We start from the raw sequence: 24,567 nt of genomic DNA, 5'->3' as shown, positions 1-24,567 counted from the left end.
AACATTAATTAATTCCTATAATTTCTCAACCATCCACATATTTCCTTTAATTCCTGTGACTCTCTTCATCTATCTTTTGTGAATCTAGGGCACGACTCACGCCTCCATCTTCTGCAGACTAACATCACATATCAAAGGAGGGTCTCCGAGAGTACACAGTGCATCCTGAGCACGTTCGCATCATCAACGAGAATAAACCGATCATCAATGACGTCATGACCATTGATTGGATGTCTAATGGTGCTAGTGTCTCATCGAAGCCAGGGTCGGCGATGAGAGTTACATTTCTGAAGTTGAAGGGGAATTTAGGGGAAAACGAGAAATCTAGGGTTTTGGAAGTGTTTGGAGGAATTAAAGATCAGTTTCAAGCAATTGAACAACTAAGTTTAGGTGAGAATTTCTCTCATGAAAGGGCGAAAGGGTTTACGATCGCTTCAATTGTTGTTTTGCCTGGGCAGGCTGATTTGGAGGCAATAGATTCAAATTCAGAAGGTGTGAACTCGCAGGAGGAGAAAGTCGGTGATTCCATAGAGAGCGTGGTGGTTGTTGATTACCTGATTCCACCACCGCAGATGGCTAACCTCTAATGGGTGCCTATTCCAGGTTCTCAATTATCGATCTACTCTTTTTTTCTAATTGATTTTTCTAAATCATCAGTTCTTTGTAGGAAAAGAACACGATCCGTGCATCACCAGGTAGCTAAGTTTCACTGATGTAGGAAAAGAACACGATTCGTGCATCACCAGGTAGCTAAGTTTCTTTTTTTCAACCCTTTTATTCATTCTCGCATTTTTACTTAGTTGTGTTATCAACCTTGTGAAAATCTTGGTTGCAAGTGGAGAACTTGATCATGAATTATGAATTTGTGATTGTTGTTTGTATTTTGTTATGGAAATTTAAAGTTATTTTATTGAAAAGTTTAGGAAACATTATAAGAGTGGGCATGTAATGTATTTTATTCACTATTGATTGTATATCTTCCATTACTGCTTGTAACATGATTCATTTTTGAATAAGGATTTTTTATGATTTTGTAATATAAATTTGTTTTTCCAAATTCAGGAAAATGATGTGTCTAGTTCATCAAAGGTATTTTGTATAGTGGATGAGTTTTAGGAAACATTCAAGATTATCTGGAAGACTCTCAAGGGAATGTCCAAACCGATAAACCAGATTTTATAAATAGGTTGTTTGAGTTTAATCATCAATGAGTAGAACTATATTATAATAGCATGTCTTTATACCTTAATGATTGTTGTTTTGAACTGGTTTAATGTAAGAGCTCATTTTGAATAAGGATAACTGTAAGCAAGGAAATCGACAACATGATCAAGCGCCCCTCTTTGAATTCATTTATGACTAGTGGTATATTTATCAATGAATATAACGACTGGAAATGTAGAAATTTAGATGTCTTTTGTATTTTTTTTAAAATATATTCATATATGGTTAGAAATGTATGACTGAATTTGTATTCATGTATGATTTTTATTAGATGTTCATTCTTTTGTAATGAAATGATTTCGTTTCGAGTTGTACTCACTTATGATTATGATTAGTGGTTTCTTCTTTTCGAATGAAATGATAAATTCTCAAACATTCTTTGTTTTCAATTCATGAAAAAAAACCGAGTCTAATCATTGCATCTTCACTTATAAATATGACATTACTTGATAAAACCAAAGCAAAAAATTAGCAAAATTTTATTCTATGTATTCAAGATAAAATAGTTTGATATTTATTCATTTATGACCATGAATTAGGCAAAGCAAGATAAAATCTTTTGATTTTTAAATTCGAACGAAAAATTGATAAAATGTTTTTTTTTATCTTTAATTAATAATCTAAAAACAATGAATAATTCTTGTTTTTAGTAACAGTAATTTGAATCCCTAAAATTTAGTGACATACCATTTTTATTTTATTTTTTATAATTTAATTAAAGGACACATTTACCTATATACCCTTGTATATTGATTGGTTCAAAATTGTTCTCGCGTTCTCAACCTTTTAGGTGTTCTCATTTGATCCTCTCCCTATATATATATATATATATATATATATATATATATATATATATATATATATATGTGTGTGTGTGTGTGTGTGTGTGTGTGAGTGTGTGTGTGTGTGTGTTTGTGTGTGTTTAATATTGTAAAACCAATTGTTACCAAACAATATATAGATGTGCCTATGACTTGGATATCTATAAACCCTCATACCTAAACATACCCACCCCAATCGATCCTCACAGATCCTAGTCTATGATTATCAAGAATGATTATCTTGTTTGATGAATCGTTGAGAATAATTAAGTGATTGTCATTTAGAAGATGACCATACATCATTTTACAATTGCCTGATTAGGACCCACCATTTATGGTCATCCAAAGGATTGTGTAGACATAACATTGTAGGATTGCTCTTTCAAAAAAAAAAAACATTGTAGGATTCTAATCTGGTCCCACCATTCCTGGTCACTCAAAAGAATAAGCAGACATAGCATTACAATTGTCTGATGTGGACCTACCATTCCCAGTCATCCAAAAAGGAATATTATTTGTACTCTAATACGTATTTCATACCATCAAAACCTAAAAGTGTCAAGGAAAGGAACTCTACTCTTCGTTCCAAACTTACATACACATGACATATATCACGAATGAGAGTACCCGATATCAAATTTAATTGAATAAGTTCTACCTTATTATCGTGCAAAACGACTAAACACCCAATATTAACTATGTTTAGACAATACTATCCTAATTTAGTGTGTGTGTGTGTGTGTATATATATATATATATATATATATATATATATATATATATATATATCACTAAGTATTTTAGGCATTAAAACATTTTCATTCTTTCCCCTAATAATTTTTCTATTGTCGTTATCTTGGTCACATCCAGCTAAGGGTGTGTCGCACCTTATGTCGGACAAGCATGATTTGACCAATTTCTAACCTAACACGTGTTGCAAGTTTGGAGGTCTGTCAGTACATGTCGCGCCTACTATAATGCCCGCAGATTTGAGCTAATCGATTTAAAGATAATAAGCGTTAAAAACAACTTTTAGATAGAAGGTTATTTAGAATAAATAATATTAACTACGTTATAGTATATTTCACAAGGGTTCCATACATAAATAAAACGCTAAAATTCGAGTTCTAATGAAGAAGTTATACATGTCGAAGTTTTACGACTAAACCAGTACGGCACCACATAACGTAAAAAGTGAATTTTTGATAAATTACATTTTAGCCCTTGGGGTCTAAAAGAAAGTCGTAGTATGTGTTACATCGAGAACGTACATAAAAAGAACCTCCAAATCTGAATTCGTATGAGTAAGTTATGATTTTTCTAAGATTTAGCCTAACAGTGCACAACCCGGAAATCGAATTTTAGATCGATCGATTTTTAGCCGACACAACCTAAATGAGAATTTAAGATCTCGTTAATAGGAGTTCAACGATAAAAAGAAAGTAGAAAATGGAGTTAGTATGTACAAATTATGAATTTTACATGGTCGTTAACAGTATAATCTTCTCATACTATTAAATTTAAAATCGGTCGAGAATTAGCTGATAGGGTCAAAAGTAAAGTTGTAGACCATGTCGCTACCTACGCGTGGATATATAATGAACGTCAAAAACGGATCTCATATTCAAAACTTAAGGATGTTAGAAGATAATTAGTTTTTGGAATAACCAAGAGGCGACATGTGGCATGATCTGAGCCACTGCTTCCTCACCACGGCTTATCACCAGATGGTGACACGTGGCCATAAACACCCAACGTTCAACTAGGGAACGCCCAACATTCACAAACCCCATGCATTCCAGGTTCGCTCCTCCTAAGTGTTAGAAGCAAGTCCCGGAGCGCCAGAAGGATCCAAGAAGAAGTGCTTTCGACTCGAAAGTTCTGCCCTACAGAGCCCGGTTCCTAGCCAAACCTCCTAGTAAGTGAGTTATGCTTACCCTACTTTAGGTATAGCTTATGTTTAAGTTCAATATCGTTATTATGAACTTATAAAAAATAATATATTATAAAATATAATATACAACGTGTTATTATAATATATTTTAAGTACTCGCGATACGGGAAATCTGGTTTGAAGAGCCGCATATGGTTGTTGGATTTCAGAAGTGTTATAATGCCAATATGGTCATGCCCTCCGATGTTTCATGTCTAGCCCTTACATAGAGGTTGAAAAGTATTGTTTAACACTTATAAAATAAAATCCCTCGTAAATAGTCACAATAAATATTAAACTAAAATCTAGCATTAAGGATACTAGGTTTCGTAAAAGGAAAATAGAATTGTTAGAAGCGAAGTGCTACCCGAGTTTGGAATCGTCACTTTAACAAGTGAGTGTATAGTTACTTTCATCTTACACATAGATATGAAATATTTAATATAAACTACGTGCTATGTGTTCATATTATATATGTTCTTGATATCTATGTTGGTTGAACAAAATATACATGTTTTATTTGATTTAAATTGTATATGTATTTTATACCTATAAAAATATTAGGTAAAGATTGGTAGATGAATGATGAGAGATGAAAGATGGTATAGAATGATGAAATATAGGACATCATAGCATGAAAAAAGAAGTAGTCAAAGATAGAATGCCACGACTTTGGAATTATGATTTTACCAACGATGTAGTCACTTAGCAAAGTATAGGTGGACATTGGCAGCTATGGACTTAGTACCTTATATATGAACATTAGCAACTATAGACTTAGTGTCTGATAGATAAATCCTGGCAGCTACGGACTTAGTGTCAAATATATAAACCATGGAAGCGATGGACTTAGTGCCTTACAAATGAATATTGGCAGTTGTGGACTTAGTGTCTTACAAATGAACATGGACAGCTATGGTCGTAGTGCCTTACAAATGAATATTGGCAGCTATGGACTTAGTGTCTTACAAATGAACATTAGTAGCTATGGACTTGGTGTCTTACAAATGAACGTTGGCATCTATAGATTTAGTGCCCTATAAATAGATATTGATAGCTATGGAATTAGTGCCTAACAAATAACCTCGACAACTATGGACTTAGTGCTTATTATACAAATCTTGGCAATGATGGACTTCGTGCTTATTCCTTGGGAGAATCCTTAAGAATGAATGACTGAATGATAAATGATTCTTAGGGTAGACCCTTAGAAATAAAGAAGATAATGGGATGGATAAATGGGTTAATTGTTTGATGATGAAACATAATAACTTTATTATTGTGGGTTGAAAACCATATGTACTCACCAGGTTTCCCAACCTAGCACACTCAGTTTATTTGTATTACAGGTGTCAATACGAAGTTACATCACACATAGAGATTAAAGGAGATGTAGATCATTAGTGTATATGAATGTAAGGTCTGTTTATGCTTATGTTTCCGTATTGACAATAACATCCCAAAGTTTTAATATAAACAAAATATATATCTTCATAAATGTTTTGAAAATATATTATGTTTTTCTAGGAACAAATTCCGCAATATTATTCTTTAAAATGAATATTCTAATTTTCAAATGAGTATAAATAAAAATTTTAAAATGATCGTGAATTTGAGGATGTCACACTTGCTGTCTGGGTGCGCGATTGCGCACAAAATTTTTGATTTCCTAGAAAATTTATATAGTTTCATATGAGCTCCATTTTTGGCAGATTTTATATCCACGCGTAGCTATCGACGAGATCCACAACTTTCATTTATACTTCGTCGGCTAATTTTGACTTTTTTTTAAATTATATTTTTAACAGACTTAGACTGTTAAAACTTCATAACTCTCTCGTTCGAAGCCTATTCTCGATTGTTTTTATATCGACAAATAGGTAATGATGAGATTTCCAACTCTCGTTTAGATTGTTTTTCCTAACAGTCGTCCGATTTTGATTTCGGTTTCTGACTCGTACACTACTATGCTGGAACTTTTAAAAATCATAACTTACTCTCACGAAGTCAGATTTAGGCGTTTTTTATATATACAAAATCCTTGTCATATATACTTGATAACCAATACTTCTCTAATACCTTTACAATAATATTACTCCAAACATGCTACACACATATTCATAATGTAATTTACAAAAGTCTATATATTTACAAAAGATTGGATACAAACCAACTATAAAGAATTTTTACAAAGTTTTATATATTACATAATTTCCCAAGAATTTATATACTAAGTACAAAGCGATAATATTAACTAATCTATATCTTCTACCAGTACATGACTATATTGGATGCTTATCACCTGCAATAGTTTAAACATTGAGAAGGATAAGCGGGTGACGCTTAATTAGTTCAATAACAGTTACAATATAACGTTATGCCATATATATATATATATATATATATATATATATATATATATATATATATATATATATATGTGTGTGACAGAAGCAAAGAGGGACAACGAACAACAAGGACAGATAAGTATCATATGATAGACTTTCCAAATCAACCAATAAATCGATTCAAAGATTTCCAATCAATGAGACATAAAACTTTGTAATATATAGAACTTTGTAAAATTTCTTAATAGTTGGTTTGCAATCAATGAGACATAATTTCCCAAGAATTTATAAACTAAGTACAAAGTTTTATATATTATATAATTTCCCAAGTGGCATAGAAAATACAATTTTGAATTATCATTTTTGTTAGAATATACAGACTTTCAGCCCTACTAGCATTCTGCCAATACCAAAGTGATGTTTAGTCATTCACTTCATAGTCAAAGGCTTCATACCAATACCAAAGTGATGCTTACTCATTCACTTCATGGTCAAAGGTATAACTCCATTATCATAGTAACACGGGAAAGCACATTGCACATATAATACATAACATAAAATTGTCCAAATATTGAACTCACCTTGAAATATCCGATTGATAAAATGATAATTTGGGCAGCACTTTGTCTTTAAAAATGACTTTCTGTGATGAAACCGGGGATTTTTGTTGAAAATTGAGCCTTGCACGGGCAAAGTTTCAACTTGAAAAGATTATTTTCTCGAGGCTTCGGTGCGTCGGGACTTGCTTCGGATGTCGGGGATGTTTCCTTCGGGGGTTGTTAGGGTAAATTTAGAGATGAAAGAGGGTATAAGAGAGTAAAATTTTAAACAAAATTTGGAAGCCTTCGCTTTCTATTTATAGTGTTCGAAGCTCAGCATTATGTTGGGCGTAAATTTCAGTATGCGGGGGCGCACTGCCTTAAGGACTTCTACGTTGGGCATACGCCTTCGTACGCTGGGCGTACGAGGGGATCAGTTCGGACGTGTCAAGGCTACGACACGTGTAAGCCATGCGAAGGAGTAGGCGACGTGGCCAATCTCGGACCATGTACACAAACGTACACTGGGTGTACATACCTCGTACGCTGGGCGTATTAATCTGTACGCTAAACGTACGACTCGGTATGCTGGGCGTTCTTCCAGCCTCGAAGTTTGTGTCGAAATCTTCAAAAATTCATACATTTTGCATACGAGCTTCGTTTTTTACATTCTTTATATCCACGCATAGGTGAAATTATACTCTACAACTTTCATTTACACTCTGTTAGCTAATTTTGAATTTATTTTTAATATTATATGTTTAAATAGGTCAGGACAGGATAAGTCCGTTAAAAATTTATAACTTCTTTGTTTGAGGTCCATTTTCGTCAGTCTTTTTACAGTTGAACTACTATTAGTGAGATCTTCCATTCTCGTTTAGGTTGTATGAGCTAAAAATCGTTCAATCTATAATTCGAATTTCGAGATGTATACTGCTATGCCGATTCTTAGAAAAATCATAACATCCTCATACGAAGTCAGATTTGGACGTTCGTTTTATGAAAGTTCTCGGTTTAACGAATACTACGACTTTCATTTAGATCACAAAGGCTAAAAAGTACTTTATCGTAAACTCACTTTGAATGTCGTACGACGTCATGTCGGTTCTGTCGTGAAACTTCAATAAGTCATAACTTCTTCGTTATAACTCAGATTCCAGTGAGGTTTTCGCTTAAATGTTTCTAACGAGATAATTTACAACTTTCAATAACATTATTTTTACTTATTTCCAACTTAAATTTTGTATTTTCGTCAATTTAATATTTGACTTTTTAATTGGAATCTCATAAGACTTCATGTCACTTTCTAAATGATTCTAAACATAGTTTTACTTAAATTCTCGTAATAACTATCTTGTTAGATCTCAATGCTCAAAATCATATATTATATATTAATATTCACTTTTAAGCTATCAAAACACGATAACTGAACATGGTTGTTACAATACTATAACTTTGGTTAAGGTCATTTATCCTAAATATACCTTCTATGTAAAAGTCGTTTTTATTGTTTATAATATCTTATATGTATAGTCTGAATCTGTAGGTGTTACAACTAATACCTTCAGCTCCACCATACCACAACTACCGGCTTAAGTTGTCACTTAAAGAACCAACTACCACCATCACTTCCATTTCCGTCCAAATCTCATTTGACTCCTTTATTTCCGCCTAATATTGTTTCTGAAATGAAAACTACACACTTATATGACTTCATATTCAATTTATAGGGATGAACATACACACACAAATTGATTTTCTAGTGATAAACATGTACACACAAACTGATTTTTTGTGATAAACATGCATACGTGCATACACATAAATTGATTTCTAGAATGAACCCACACACACAAAATTTAATTTCATATTCAATTTCAGGGGATGAACACATACACACACAAACAAATCGATTTCATATTTAGATTTAAAATCAATTTCAGGTTTGATAACTTTTCTCTTCCGTTATTGTATGTGTGTGTTGTGTTCATGAGTTTATGTGTGTGTTGTGTTCACGAGTTTGTGTGTGTTTTAAAGAAGAAACCTAGAAGTCGGTTATTTCTAAAATTACAAATGGTTCCAATCATGTAGCTTTATCTTAGAATTATTTAAGTTGCCTTTAAATATTGCTTAACAAGTTAGATTTTTTTTTTCGACGGATCAATCCAGTGTTGAAACTTCAGTGATTCGACCTTAAGAGCATTCTCTTGCCAAGAGTTTAACTCTCATATGATTGTCAAAACCACATTGATTGTGTTTCTAGAGTTTTGAATTTTTTTTTATCATTATTATCGAGAGTTGAATACTAAAAATGAGAATGGTTTTCTTCTATTTGTTCTTCCTTCTTCATATTATCCTTTCCTGGTCAACGACTAGCCAAACTAAGAAACAAAACCATCTAGATCCAATCCAGTCGATTATATCATTACAACTAACGAAATCCATCAAACGGATTTTCTTAGACTTGCCAAAATCCATTACCCGAACTTTTATATGCTAACAACATTTATTATTTGCATAAGAGAAATACATATGATGCAACTGGTTTTATGAAAACAGTTACCAACTGTTGCAACATAAATCAATTATCCATGAAGCATATAATATTTTCACAACTCCCCTAAAATGATAATGGTGGAATGAGCTGATGAGGGTACAAAGAGAAAATAAATAGGGGGACAAAGAACACATGGAATGGAGGTGCATTGAATTTAAGGGCCATGACGACACGGCCAGTTCATAAATATGCATAAATGTCGTAACCATTTGATTAAACATCACACGTGGGGTTTTTTTATAACTTTTGGTGCACTAAATGTTTACCGAATCATAGATCCACGATATCACATTTCTTAACACGAGTCGGAGAGTATCCACATAATTTCTTATACAATTTTTTTTTATATTTTCTTTAACCATAAATCTAATCTACTTATAAACTATTCCTTAATTTCATATATATCAACAAGTAGACTTGAACCTTCAACCTTAAGTAGAGAAAGCAACCCCTAATATCGCTAGTTTAAAAGTACATTGATTTTTGTTACGTAATATCAACCGAGCTTTTTATTTGTTTTTGAATACATTATATTCGTTTTTATGTTGATTGATTGGCTTGGTTCATTTCCCTACGTCTTAATGAAGTGGTGAAAATTTGTTTGGAGGTTGTTTTTTTATTTTTCTTGGTGCTATATTTGGAACTTTAAAAATGTTCAGCTTTTTGCTTCTTCTAAGCCTAGAGCGGCTTATTTTGATAAGTTTGTCATACAATCTTTTTTATTGTGTAATGTTAGGTATAGAAAAGAATATCAACTAGATTGGATGTCTATGTTCTTGCTTTTTTTTTTTTTTGCTCTTGCTAATTTATTTTTAATAAAAGTACTTATGTCATGTTACAAAAGTATAAGTAAATATTTTAATGGTAATCTTGTACATTTGTTATCACGGCATGAACTTTTTGTTAAACGTTAGTTAATCGAAGTAACCTATGGATTAAAAACATTTTATTTAAAATAAAAGTTAAAAACTCGGAAACGAAGGTTTTTTTTTTTTTTTTTTTTTTTTTTGCGTTTTTTCTAAATGGATATTTTCAGAAATATCCTGATATTTTGGGCAAATTTTTAATAAAGTCCTAAATTTTATTTTTTGAATAAAAAAATCCTGATTTTTTCACGTTTTAAATAGAAAATCCCAAGAAACCGGTTATTTTATTCACTTTAGTCCTTTTTGACCTGTTCAGCAGGTCATGGAACCAAATTGTTAATTTTTCGAAAATAAAGAAACTTTTTTGCAGATTTCGTCAAAAAATTTATATAATGTATAAACATATTTTTTTTACATATATATATATATCTATTTTTACGTATTTTTGTATTTTTTGTATTTTTATAAGTATATATTTACGTATTTTTATGTATTTTAAATGTATAAACGTATTTTTTTACTTATTTATATGTATTTGTAACCATTTTACATATTTTTTTATGTACTTTTATGTGTTATTTTTTATATATTATGTATTTATATGTATTTTTATATATTTTTACGTATTTATGTATTTTTTTTAAAGCTTTTTATATAGATTTATGTATTTTAAGTGTATAAACGTATTTTTTACGTATTTATATCTATTTTTAAGTATTTTACATATCTTTTATGTACTATGTATTTATATATTTTTTTAAAGTTTTTTATATAGATGTTTTTGTATATTTATGTAATTTTAAATGTATAAACTTATTATTTTACGCATTTATATGTATTTTTTAAGTATTTTACATATATTTTTTTGTGTGTTTTTATGTGTTTTTTATGTATTATGTATTTATATATAATTTTGCGTATTTATGTATTTTTTTTAGTTTTCTTATATAGATGTTTATTATTTTTATGTACATTAAATGTTAAAGTGTATTATTTTTACGTAAAAAATATATAAACACGTAAAAATAATACAATTAAACATTTAATATACATAAAAATACATAAAAATCTATATAAGAAAACTAAAAGAATACATAAATATGCAAAAATACATATAAATACATGATACATAAAAAACACACAAAAAATGTGTAAAATAGTTATATATATATATATATATATATATATATATATATATATATATATACATATAAATACGTAAAACAATACGTCTATACATTTAAAATACATAAATATACAAAAAAAACATCTATATAAAACACTTAAAAGAATACATAAATACGTAATACATAAAAAAAATATGTAAAATACTAAAAAAATAGATGTAAATATGTAAAAAATACGTTTATACATTTAAAATACATAAACATCTATATAAAAAGCTTAAAAAATACATAATACATATAAATACATAATACATAAAAAATTACACGTAAAAATACATAAAAAAAAATATGTAAATTTGTTTAAAACACATAAATAAGTAAAAAAAATACGTTTATACATCTAAAATACCTAAAAATACGTAAATATATACATATAAAAACATAATAAATACACAAATATGTAAATTTTGATATAGATATGTAAAAAAAATATGTTTATACATTATATAAAAGTTTTGACGAAATCTGCAAAAAAAAGTCCCGTTATTTTAGAAAAATTAACAATTTGGTCACATGACCTGCTGAACGGGTCAAAAAGGGCTAAAGTGAATAAATTAGCCGGTTTCTTGGGCTTTTCTATTCAAAAGGTGAAAAAGTAAAGACTTTTTTATTCAAAAAATAAATTTTAGGACTTTATTAAAAATTTGCCCAAAATATCGGAATTTTTTTGGAGATATCCCTTTTCTAAAAGGTAAAAACTTTCTAAACCTTTATGGCAAACAACCTTTATACATTTTACAAATTATTTATAAAAAAAAATCATATTAACAAAGTATTAGAACCTCGTGGAGCATATGATTCCATTTTTTAAATGATAGAAATATTTAAAGGGATAATGACTTAAAATGGTAATATATTTTTTGATTTGTATACATTTGGTCACCGAGTTTTTTTGTCCATATTTGACCATTTAACTTGTTTTTTGTCCACATTCAGTCCTTATAATGGGTTACTCTATGTTAAGCCAAAAAAATGACTTAATAAGCTAATATATTTTTCAGTTTATACACATTTAGTTCTTAATGTTTTTGTACACATTTAGTTATTATGATTAGTTTTTTCAGATTTTGCTACGACATCCTACGTTGGACAACCATTAATGAGGTTTTCTCATATGTGACTCGTCATTCACTTATATCAATATCCAATTTAATGAATCGCTCAAATAATGTTAGCGCCTAAGTTTTGTAACACCTGGAATCCAGAAGGCCAATTAAGAAAAGAAAAACCCTAAGTCAAAAGGTCTACTCGTCGAGTCCAAGGAAGATAACTCGACGAGTAGAAGCAAGATTAGGACGTCGGTGGAAGGACCTACTCGACGAGTAGGGGAGGACCTACTCGACGAGTTGGTCTGGGTTTGGGAAACCCTAATTTCAGGTTTTGTATCCTATGTAAGCATCCTTAACCCACACCCTCTGGCATCATTTACAGCCTCTGTTGTCCAAACCCTAGATCTCGAACCCTAATGTTATAGTGAGCCATTATTGAGTGTTCTTGAGTGCTTTGAAGCTTAAGGAAGAAGGAGGAGCTTGGGGAAGCAAGAAAAAGCTAGTAGATCCGGCCACATCACCTCATTTCCATCATTTTCTGGTAATCAAGTTTCTATCTTGGCCATTAGTTCATTAAATCTCTTTCTTTCTCTTTTATGAAGGTTTATGGTCTAAGAATGATAGTTTTTGGGATTTGGACGTCGCAAGCAAGGATTCCATTAGATCTGGGATTATTAAGGGTTGTTATGGCATAAAGGTGCAAACTTTATGCTATTAGAACCCTCATGCAAGCCTTAAGGAGTTATTATGGCCTTTTAAGCCCCAAAAGGCCATGCATGGAAGAAAAGGCGGAAACTTTACTTGAGCTAACGATGTCTAAGGCCTGGATCGATGTTAGTACGCCTTAGTTTGGAATACTATGGCTTTTGGACAATAACCTATGTCTTAAGGAGTTAGGATTTGAGCTTAACCCTTGAAGGAAAGGTATTAATAGGTAAAGTTTGAAACTTTACCCCTCTACTAGTGTTTCAAGAGTGTATTAGGAGTTTGGAGTGTAGATCTGAAGTGTATAGGGCTTAATATGTTATGATGGCCCAAACAGACAGACGGACTCGGCGAGTCCAAAGAGGGACTCGACGAGTTGAGTCGATTTGTCCTGATTTAGTGCAGGGTAGAACTCGACGAGTTTGAAGAGGGAGTCGACGAGTTGACTTGTTCTGCTACGTCTATGAGTAGCAAAGGAACTCAGCGAGTTGAGTCAACTCGGGGTGTTGACTTTGACTTTGACCAGGCGTTGACTTTGACTTTGATAAGGGGTAAAATGGTCATTTTACCCTAAGAAGGATTATCAGTTCTTGACTAAGTATTATGTTGGTAATGATAGCTAGAGGAGTCGAGTGATCAGCAGTTCGAGGATCTGCCAGCTAACAATGAGAGGTTTATTCGCGGGATTCTCCAGTCAGCGTGTGAGGTGAGTTTTCTCCAGTAGGAACGGGTCGAAGGTGCCAATATCGTCCCGTTTATGTATGTTAGTGTGTACCGGATTTAGATCCGATGCTAGGGTTAGCCCGATGTAGTTTATATGTTCTGGATTTCGGACCGATGTCGGGCGAGGCCTGAGAAAGGTTTAAATGTATGTTTCCGAACTACGGTTCGATGTCGGGGGGTACCCGAGGAAGGAATGCATGTTTAGTTATACTTATTGTCTTTGTGATACTTGTATGGGCCTGTTAGGGATATGAGTTTAGACGGGGGCCCGTATCTCATCACTAGCTGAGTGTGGACGAGGTTGCATATCTTATTAGTAGTAGAGTAAGGGCGGGACCCAACATAGGCGGGGCCTTGATTCTACCAGTTATAGTGTTGTGTTTGTCTATTATGTACTAGCTTGATTATGATTATATGTTTGTATGTGTATAGCGGGTGGGGCCCAAATACAGGCGAGTCCTAGTAGAAATATATATGTATACTAAGCAGGGCGCGATTCCAGGCGAGGCCTGATGCCGGATTAATCCGATGTCGGGCGGGGCCCGATGCAGCAGGATAGGCCTAATGTTTGTAGTATGTGATTATATGTATGGTATGTGGTAGTTTGGGGAGACTCACTAAGCTTCGTGCTTACAATTTTCAGTTTTGGTTTTAGGAACTTCCACTAGCCAGGGGAAGAGTCTGGGATGATTGTATGGCACACACCACAGCGTTTAGCCTAGGATGATTTGCTATGATAATTTGAGATATGATTTTGATACAATATTTTGTTATGGTGATTTGAGATACATGACTTATGATTTCTATTTTCATGTTTGATGAATTATGATTGTCGTAAATGATTTTAAAATGAATTTTTTGGACCGTATTTATGGGAAGTTACAAGTTTTCTAAAAGAAAAAAATGTATTCGACTTCGGTTTCATCTATTTTCATAACGGACTATGATATTTTTTGTGATTGCTTCCTTCCAACTCGAATTTACACTTCCAAGACAAAAGAATTAAAGAATGCGCTAAACGAATTTGCACTTCCAAGATTAAAAAAAAAAACACTCTAGCAAAAAGTTTCATCTATCTCCATAGAAGACAATGAGATTCTTTGTGATTGTTTCCTCCTAACTCGAATTTGCACTTCCAAGACAAAGAATCTCATTGTTTGTTATAGAGATACATGAAACCAAAATCAAATACATCTTCTTCTTAGAGAAAGCTAGGGTATCAACATTATTTGACCAATTCATGAATTAGGTTATTAGTATAAGTGAAGGACGAGCCATGTATGAGAAGACCTTATCAATGATTGTCTCACATAGGATGTTATGAAAAAATATGAAGAAACCACTTATAAGGATTAAATATGTACAAAAACATTAATGACTAAATTTATACAAACTAAAATATTCGTTAACATGTTGAGTTATTTTTCCGGCTTAACCTGGAGTAGCTGATTATAAGCACTGAATGTGGAAAAAAAACAAGTCAAACGGTCAAATGTGGATAAAAAAACTCCGTGAACAAATGTGTACAAATCAAAAAGTATATTATCCTTTTAAATCATTATCCCTTATTTATAATTGCCTAATTTTTATATACATGTTTAAGCTTCTATGAAAATTAATAATTATGACTAGAATAAAAGTATAAGAAATAAATTCACTTTTGCATTATATATAATGATCTTTAAAGTATTAAAAAAATCCGTTCAGGAATCACCTTTCTACTCAATGCATCGACTACAATCTTTCCTTTACCAGGGTGGTAAAGTATCTCATAGTCGTAGTCCTTGAGTAATTCCAACCATTGTCTCTGCCTCATATTTAATTCCTTCTTCATAAGGATATATTAAAGGCTTTTATGATCTGTAAATAGTTTGAATTTTGTTCTGTAAAGATAATATCTCTAGATCTTTAAGGCAAAAGCCACTGACGCAAGCTCTAGATCGTGTGTTGTGTAGTTTTTCTCGTGGGGATTCAATTGTCTCGATGCATAAGCTATTACTTTGTCTCGGTGGGTAAGGATGCATCCTAATCCAACTCCAGAAGCATTAATGAAAACTACAAAATCATCAATTCCTTCGGGTAGGATGAGGATTAGTGCTTCACATAACCGCTTCTTCAATTCATTGAAATCCTTTTCTTGCTTCTCGCTCCAAGCATAGACAACTCCCTTTTTGGTCAGAGCTGTCATTGGAGCCGCTATAAAAGAAACGTTTTTGATGAACCTTCGATAGTAACCCGACAATCCTAGAAAAATACGAATTTCAGTGGGAATCTTTGACATCTCCCATTTCATAACAACTTCTATCTTTGTTGGGTCAACCATTACACCATTCTAGTTAACCACGTAACCCAAGAAGTGTATCTCCCAAATCCAAAGTCACATTTGGAGAACTTTGCATACATATTCTCCTTTTTTTAGCGACAAATCTAACATACTCCTACTAAACTACTCCTATCCTGAACGAGATTTGAACCCTCGACCTCAAGAAGGGAGGACAACACCGAGTACCGTTGGGTTAGAAGCCCTTTGGTTCCTTCTTCAGGGCTTCTAATACTTTTCAAAGATGTATACCGTGATCTTGATTGTTCTTTGAGGAAATCAAGATGTCATAGATGAACACTATTACTGATTTATTGAGAAAAGGTTTACAATATCGATGTATCAAATCCATGAATGTTGTTGGATCATTTGTTAGTCCAAGGGACATAACAAGGAATTCATAGTGTCCATACCTCATTCTAAAGGTTGTATTTTTAATTTATTGCTCTCTTATCTTCAACTAATGATAGGCTAATTTGAGATCAATCTTGGAGAAGACAGTTGCTCCCTATAATTGATCGAACAAGTCATATCGTAGCCTTGTTTAGCTCTCTATAATTAATGTACATTCTCATTGTACTGTCCTTTTTTGTTATGAACAGTACAAAAGCTCTCAAGGGTGATGAACAAGGTCTTATAAAACCTTTGAACAATAATTTGTGGAGTTGTGTCATCAACTCTTTCATATCTGTAGGTGATAAACGATACGATTCTTTTGTAACTGTCGATTATGAATTGTACCTGCCTCTCTGGTGGTAATCCTGGTAATTCATCTGGAAATACCTCAGGATAATCATAAATATATCAGGTATTGCTTTCTTTTCCTTCTTTGCATCGATCACATATGCCAAGAATGTTGTACATCCCTTGGTTAGGCATGTTCTGGCTTTCATCATCATGATTATTCCGGACTTCACTCTAGTCTTATCTCCATATACGAAGAGTAGATCTCTTCCAGGTGGACTGATGCACACCATCTTCCTTCCACACAAGATGTCCATGAGGTTTTCTCCCAACTAGTCCATGTCAAGAATTACATCGAACTCACTCAACTCAAAAGGTAATAGCTCTCTACAAATATTGTTTCCTTTCAAGTCACTGGTTATAGTTTCTAACTTATTGCTAACAGATACATTTCTACCACCAGCTACTTCTACTAAAATAAGAGTATTTAGTCTTAAGTGGTGATAACTTAAGTTTTCTAACAAATTCATGCGATAAGGAGTGATCTACTCATGAATCAAATAAAATATAAGCATGAATTTGATTTACTAAGAATGCACCTAAAGCGACGTCAATCTCATCCTTTGCTTCACTATTTGCCATTGGGTTTTGCTAGCACGATCCTTGGGGTTGGCTTTTTAGCATTTGGGCAGTCCACCTTCATGTGCCCTTCTACCCTACAAGTGAAGCAAACATTTCCTTTCACTGGGAAGTTTGTGTTGTGTTATGTGTCTAATCCAATAACTAAATTAGTATAATCTTGAATTATTAGCAAAGTCCTTTTGGGTTTCCCTAAAACCTAGTAATTAACTGTAATGCTTTTTGAAGAGAGAGAGAGAGAGAGAGAGAGAGAGAGAGAGATGGGTTTATTAATTTATTATGTGATTAATAAAGTAATTAGAAATAAAAATAAATGATATTAATATATTATAAGAATAATATACTAATAATAAATATTATTGTTTAATGAAAAATTAATCAAAAATTAATTGGAATTAATTGGATTAATTAAAGGTGGAAGGACTAAAGGTAACAATGTTCAAAAGTTGAAAATTGACCAATTCTAGAATCTTACATAGGGGCGGTTCTAGAGGAGTTCTAGAGGGTTTCTAGAGCTTTTCTTAGGCCCTAAGGAAACGTGGATGCCTTATGGGGGAAACCAAAACGATTAGGGTTATATCTAAAAGGAACATACGTTATCCTTAGCCTTGTTATCAACTATATAAACCCCCTTGGGTTATGATTTTTGAAATCACTTCATTCCAAAGAGAGAATTCGAAAATTTCCTTCCTGCTCCTCTCTCTTCTTAAGCCTCCAACTTGCTAGGGTTTCGGTGTGAGCTATTAGAGGCACGAGACTTCTGGTGCTTGCTTTCTGAAGACCAACAAGGAATGATTATTTGTTTATTTGCTATAATAAACAAAAGGTATGTTTTTCTAATAACATTTCTCTTAAATTTTGAAAATAGCAATGTACTTTTATGGTTCTTGTTATTCAAATGTTTGTTGCTAATCATAGTGTCACATGGATCCTTTTGGTTGAATGTGAACTTACGGTTTAAGTTTTTTCCGCCAAAATAAGATTTTTGTAACCTATAAAACTCATCAGTATTATCATAGCCATTGTTCTCATTGATTTTGCAAAAAGTTGAATAGATCAAAATTAGGGTTTATATAAACTAAACCCTAAGGAGACAATTTTCGAAAATCCGTAGGGTTCTTGAAACCCTAGCCTCCACTCTATATTTTTGAAATTCGCAAGGGTTTTTGAAACCCTAGCCCGCTCTGCCTAATTTTCAAAAATTAAGGATCCATTTTATGGTTTGCTTTGTTTCCATATTTGTTATTTTTAAAAAGCCTTAAAATTTAAACAATTAAAACCTTATAAACCCTAGCTTATTTTCCAAAAACTAGAAGGCTTAGGAGTAGGATTAAATGATACTATTTTATTAATCTTTTAATTGTAGATAGTTATTTAATCCACAATGATTTAATTAATTTAATTAATTCTTTAATTAAAATATGAAGATTAAATCAAAATTGGTTTGTTTTTAAATTAAATTAATATTTATTAATTTCGAAAATTTAAATCTAAACCTAGTATTTAGAAAAGTTTTAAAATACACCTTATACAATATATAATGATAAAAATAATATATTATATGTGTGACATCCCCAAAATCTCGGCCAGAAAAGACCGATTTTCATTTATGCTTTTAAAATAAATTCAGAGTAAATCCTTTTGATTTGAAAAAGTTGCGGAATTTGTTCCCAAGAACAAAACATGATAAAACAATGTTTACCAAAGCATTTCATAAAAGAAATGTATTTTTCATTATATAATCAAAACTCGGGGTGTCATGTTCCGATATAGACCAACAAGCATAAACGATAACATTACAAGTCATTCAACAAATATTTACATATACAGACTTGTAAACAAAACAACTTGATGGTTCATCCATCTTACGCCCTTGCGCTACTTCCTGTAATACAAATAAAACTGAGTGGGTCAGGCTTGGGAGTCTGGTGAGCATATAGGGTTTCCAACCCACAATAAATAATTAAATTAATTATTATCAACCAACAATAACCCAGTTACCCATTCCCGTTATTCTCACTTTACGTCCCTAAAATAACTAACACAAGGGACCTAATCTACGAATATTTTCATCGGGGTGACAACACATGCTGCGGGGGTTCCTCAGCAATATAAGTCAAATAAGGCAACCATGAGGGGGATGGAATACAGCGAATGAACACCCAAGTTCATTAACACCTACAGGTTATGAGCCTGCTAGCGTTCCACTGGACTGTCTAGAAAAGTCCGTGGTCGTCATCTAAATTCCACTAGATGACTGGATCAAAACAACGAGGCCTCTCATCTGTTTATTACACACCAACTATCTACCCATGTTCTACCCAACATATTAGTAGATAAAAACATACATTTTTATACATATTTTCAAAACCTGTATAGCATGCTTGATCAATACATTTTCCATATAACAGATGAGGCACACACACATAACACGTATTTCATATAGAAATAATCATATTTGTAAGATAGAAGAAAGTGAATATACATTCACACACATAACAACAAAATATACACATAACACGTATCTCGTATAAAATACTTCATAGTTATACGTTAGGAGAAAGTAACAACGCATTCACACGTATAAACGACAATAAACTTAATACAATCAAACCATACTTGCATTATTATTGCGTTTATGAAAGGTAGTATACACTCACTTGATCAGAAGATGATCGGATAGCACTACGGCTTGCAGAAGTCGTAATCCTCAGCAGATCTGGAAGATCTCTACGAAAATCGAACTTCTCGCTGGCAGAGCTTCGGCTCGGAAACCGCACTTCTCGGGATCTTCTCGATCTCGGGACTCGCTTCAGGACTCGGGAATATTACCGGGGCTTCGGGATGGCTTCGGGGGTAAAAACGCAGAGCTTCGGCACAAAAACGAGAGGAAATTAGCAATTAAACCCGGACCCCTCGCATCCTATTTATAGGAGGCTGGAACCCCCTCGTACGCGGGGCGTACAGGCTCCAAAATGCATCACTGCATGCGTCATCCGAAGTGTCGACACTCTGGCTGTACGCGGGGCGTACCTCGGATCAGATTTGTGACTTGCCTTCGGATAATACCGAAATTAAATAATTAAATTTAATTATTAATTATTTAATAAACTTCGAAAATTCATATCTTCTTCATACGAACTCCGTTTTCGACGTTCTTTATATCCTCGCGAAGGTGAGACTACGCTCTACAACTTTCATTTAGACTCCGTCGGCTAATTTTGAATTTATTTTTTATTATTTATTTTTAATAGGCTGGGACAGAAAATTTCGTTATAAATTCATAACTTCTTCGTTTGACGTCCGTTCTCGCCTAACTTTTTGTCGCTTTGATACTAACAACGAGATCTTCGATTCTCGTCTAGATCACTAAGGCTAAATATCGCTCTAACGTAAATTTCACTTTTTACATTATTCAGCGGTGTCGGTTCTGTCGCGAAACTTCGACAGGTCATAACTTCCTCGTTATAACTCGGATTTCGGCATTCTTTATATCTTCGGAAACCTTGTTTCAACTACTACAACATTATCTAAAGATATCAAGTTTATTTTACACTTAAATTTTGACGCTTATTTTTATTCTTAATTAATCAAACCACATAATTAAGCAATTAAGCACAAATCACATAATACTCAAATAATACAATCTTATTATTTCAAAACGGGTTACAAAGGTTAACCTAGACTATCACATTGCTAAAAATGGCAAGCTTGGAAACACAGGCGTTACAATTCTCTCCACCTTAGAATGATTCTGTCCCCGGAATCACACATCAACAAACAAATGCGGATAGCGACTCAACATGTCACTCTCCGTCTCCCAGGTGAGATTCGGCCCATTCGTGTGTTTCCATCAGACAAGCACTAACTCGACCATCTTGCGTCACAACTTCTTAGTCTTTTGGTCAACAATTTCCTCTGGTTCTTCAATCAACCTTTTGTTCTCATCGATTCTCAATTCAGAAATTGGAATTGTATCGGGAACTTCTCCCGTGAACTTTCTCAAATAACACACATGAAATGTGTTGTGAATTCCATTCAGTTCTTCGGGTAATTCGAGCTTGTAAGCTTGGTTCCCAATCCTCTGAAGAACTTTAAACGGTCCAATAAACCTTGGACTCAACTTTCCCCTTTTACCAAATCTTATAAGTCCCTTCCACGGCGAGACTTTAAGCAAAACCGAATCCCTAACTTCAAAAGTCATCGGTCTTCGCTTTTTGTCAGCATAACTCTTTTGACGATCTTGAGCTGCTAACATTCTTTCCCTAATTATTTTCAACTTTTCAGCAGTTTGATGAACCATCTCCGGTCCCATAAACTGCTTTTCCCCAGCCTCAAGCCAACAAGATGGCGTACGACACTTTTGTCCATACAAAGCTTGGTAAGGTGCCATCTTAATGCTCGAGTGAAAACTATTGTTATAGGAAAATTCTACCAACGGTAAATGTTCATCCCAATTACCTAGGAATTCCAAGGTACATGCTCTCAGCATATCTTCAAGTGTTTGTATCGTTCTTTTACTTTGACCATCAGTCTGCGGATGGTAAGTTGTACTTAAACATAACTTGGTACCCATTTCCTCTTGTAGACATTTCCAAAACCTTGAGGTGAAACGGCTATCACGATCCGATACAATCGTTAACGGAACACCGTGAAGCCTCATAATTTCCTTCACATAAGAATTCGCAAGTTTTTCCATAGACCATTCCTCCTTGGCCGCTATGAAATGCGCACTCTTAGTGAATCGATCAATGACCACCCAAATCATGTCGTGACCATTCTTTGTTCTGGGCAGTTTAGTGACAAAATCCATAGCAATGTCTTCCCACTTACCCATAGGCACATGCAATGGTTCTAAACTCCCGTAAGGTTTCTGATGTTGTGTCTTGACTCTCGCACAAGTCACACACTCGGCCACATACTTTGCAACATCAAGCTTCATCGTCGGCCACCAGTAGTAGGGTTTTGTGAGCTTCTTCCATCAGAAGATCCCTAATTCCTCCTGACTTAGGTACCCAAATACGATCTTGGAATACCTTCAGTCCATGACCGTTATTACCAAACACCAACGTTTTACCCAAACGTTCCTCCTTTCGGTCATTTTTCTCAGAAGCTTCCTCTTGAGCTTTCCTTATACTTTCCACAATGGTCGAGACAACTTCAATTCTCAACACTCTTGGCCTTTTCCTTTCAAGATTGACTTTCCGACTGAGAGCATCAGCAACAACATTAGCTTTACCGGGGTGGTAAAGTATCTCGCAGTCGTAGTCTTTAAGTAATTCTAGCCAGCGTCGTTGCCTCATATTCAATTCTTTCTGATTAAAGAGATATTGGAGACTCTTATGATCAGTAAAAAGTTTGCACTTCGTGCCATAGAGGTAATGCCTCCATATTTTCAGAGCAAAAACTACCGCTGCCAACTCCAGATCATGAGTCGGGTAATTCTTTTCATGCTCCTTCAGTTGTCGAGACGCATATGCTATCACCTTTTCTCTTTGGGTCAAAACACAACCCAATCCAACCCCAGACGCATCGCTATAAACAGAAAAGTCCTCAACTCCATCGGGTAAAGAAAGTATCGGTGCCTCGCATAGCTTCTTCTTTAACTTCTCGAATGCTTCTTTATGCTTATCACTCCAAGCATAAGTGGCTCCTTTGTGGGTCAAAGCTGTTAATGGAGTAGCAATCGAAGAAAAGCCTTGGATAAACGTGCGGTAATATCCGGATAATCCTAAAAAGCTTCGAATCTCCGTGGGACTTTTCGGTTGTTCCCACTTCATTACAACTTCAATCTTCGCTGGATCAACCATTATCCCTTCTTGGTTGACCACGTGACCCAAGAATTGGACTTCACGAATCCAAAAATCACATTTGGAGAACTTTGCATAAAACTTCTCTTTCTTCAAAACTTCTAACACTTCTCGCAAGTGTCTGCCATGCTCCTCCTGGATTTTTGAGTAAATCAGAATGTCGTCTATGAACACTATCACGAATTTATCAAGGAAAGGATTACAAACCCTATTCATCAAATCCATGAACGCTGTCGGAGCATTGGTTAGTCCAAACGACATAACCAAGAACTCGTAGTGTCCATATCTAGTTCTGAATGCAGTCTTCTCGATATCCTGCTCTCTTACTTTTAGCTGATGATATCCTGACCTAAGATCGATCTTCGAGAAATAGCTCGAACCTTGCAATTGATCAAATAGGTCATCAATCCTTGGCAATGGATATCTATTCTTTATTGCTGCCTTGTTCAGCTTTCTGTAATCAATGCACATTCTCATACTTCCATATTTCTTCTTCATGAATAACACCGGAGCTCCCCAGGGTGATGAACTAGGTCTAATGAAACCTTTGTCCAACAACTCCTGAAGTTGCATCATCAGCTCCTTCATCTCCGTTGGTGCTAATCGATAACGTGCTTTTGCTATTGGCGTGGTTCCTGGTAACAAGTCTATTCTGAACTCTACTTGTCTATCAGGTGGTAATCCAGGAAGATCTTCGGGAATTACTTCCAGATAATCACACACCACAGGAATACTCTGCATCACCTTCTTCTCCTTTTTAGCATCAATTACGAATGCTAAATATGATGTACATCCCTTGGTCAAACACTTTTTGGCTTTCATTAGGGAAATGATTCCAGAATTCACTCGGCGTTTGTCCCCATACACCGTAAACGAATCTTTTCCAGGCGGGTTTACTTTAACTATCTTCTTCTTGCATAAAATTTCGGCATCATTGGCGCTGAGCCAATCCATTCCCAACACGATGTTGAAACCATTAAGTTCGATAGGCAATAATTCTTCGTGAAACTTATTCCCATTAAGGTCGATTAAGATGTTTTTCATACGATGGCTAACAGGTACAAACTTGCCACTAGCAACTTCGACTAATAAAGCATTATCTAGTCTATCAACAGGCAAAGCTAGTTTTCTACCAAATTCATGCGATATAAAGGAGTAGTTG

The 24,567-nt window shown here is 33.9% G+C and overlaps 1 pseudogene; it reads left to right on the top strand.

Annotated features, from left to right (window-relative positions):
- Window positions 1-215: 215 nt before the first annotated feature.
- Window positions 216-587, top strand: LOC145030243 (stress-response A/B barrel domain-containing protein UP3 pseudogene; annotated as a pseudogene).
- Window positions 588-24,567: the final 23,980 nt, after the last annotated feature.

The sequence above is a fragment of the Lactuca saligna genome, chromosome 2 (genome assembly GCF_052625555.1).
Source record: "Lactuca saligna cultivar CGN05327 chromosome 2, ASM5262555v1, whole genome shotgun sequence".
Lineage (NCBI taxonomy): Eukaryota > Viridiplantae > Streptophyta > Magnoliopsida > Asterales > Asteraceae > Lactuca > Lactuca saligna.
Note: the sequence above shows the minus strand (reverse complement) of the source record. Positions and strands in the feature narration are given on the sequence as shown.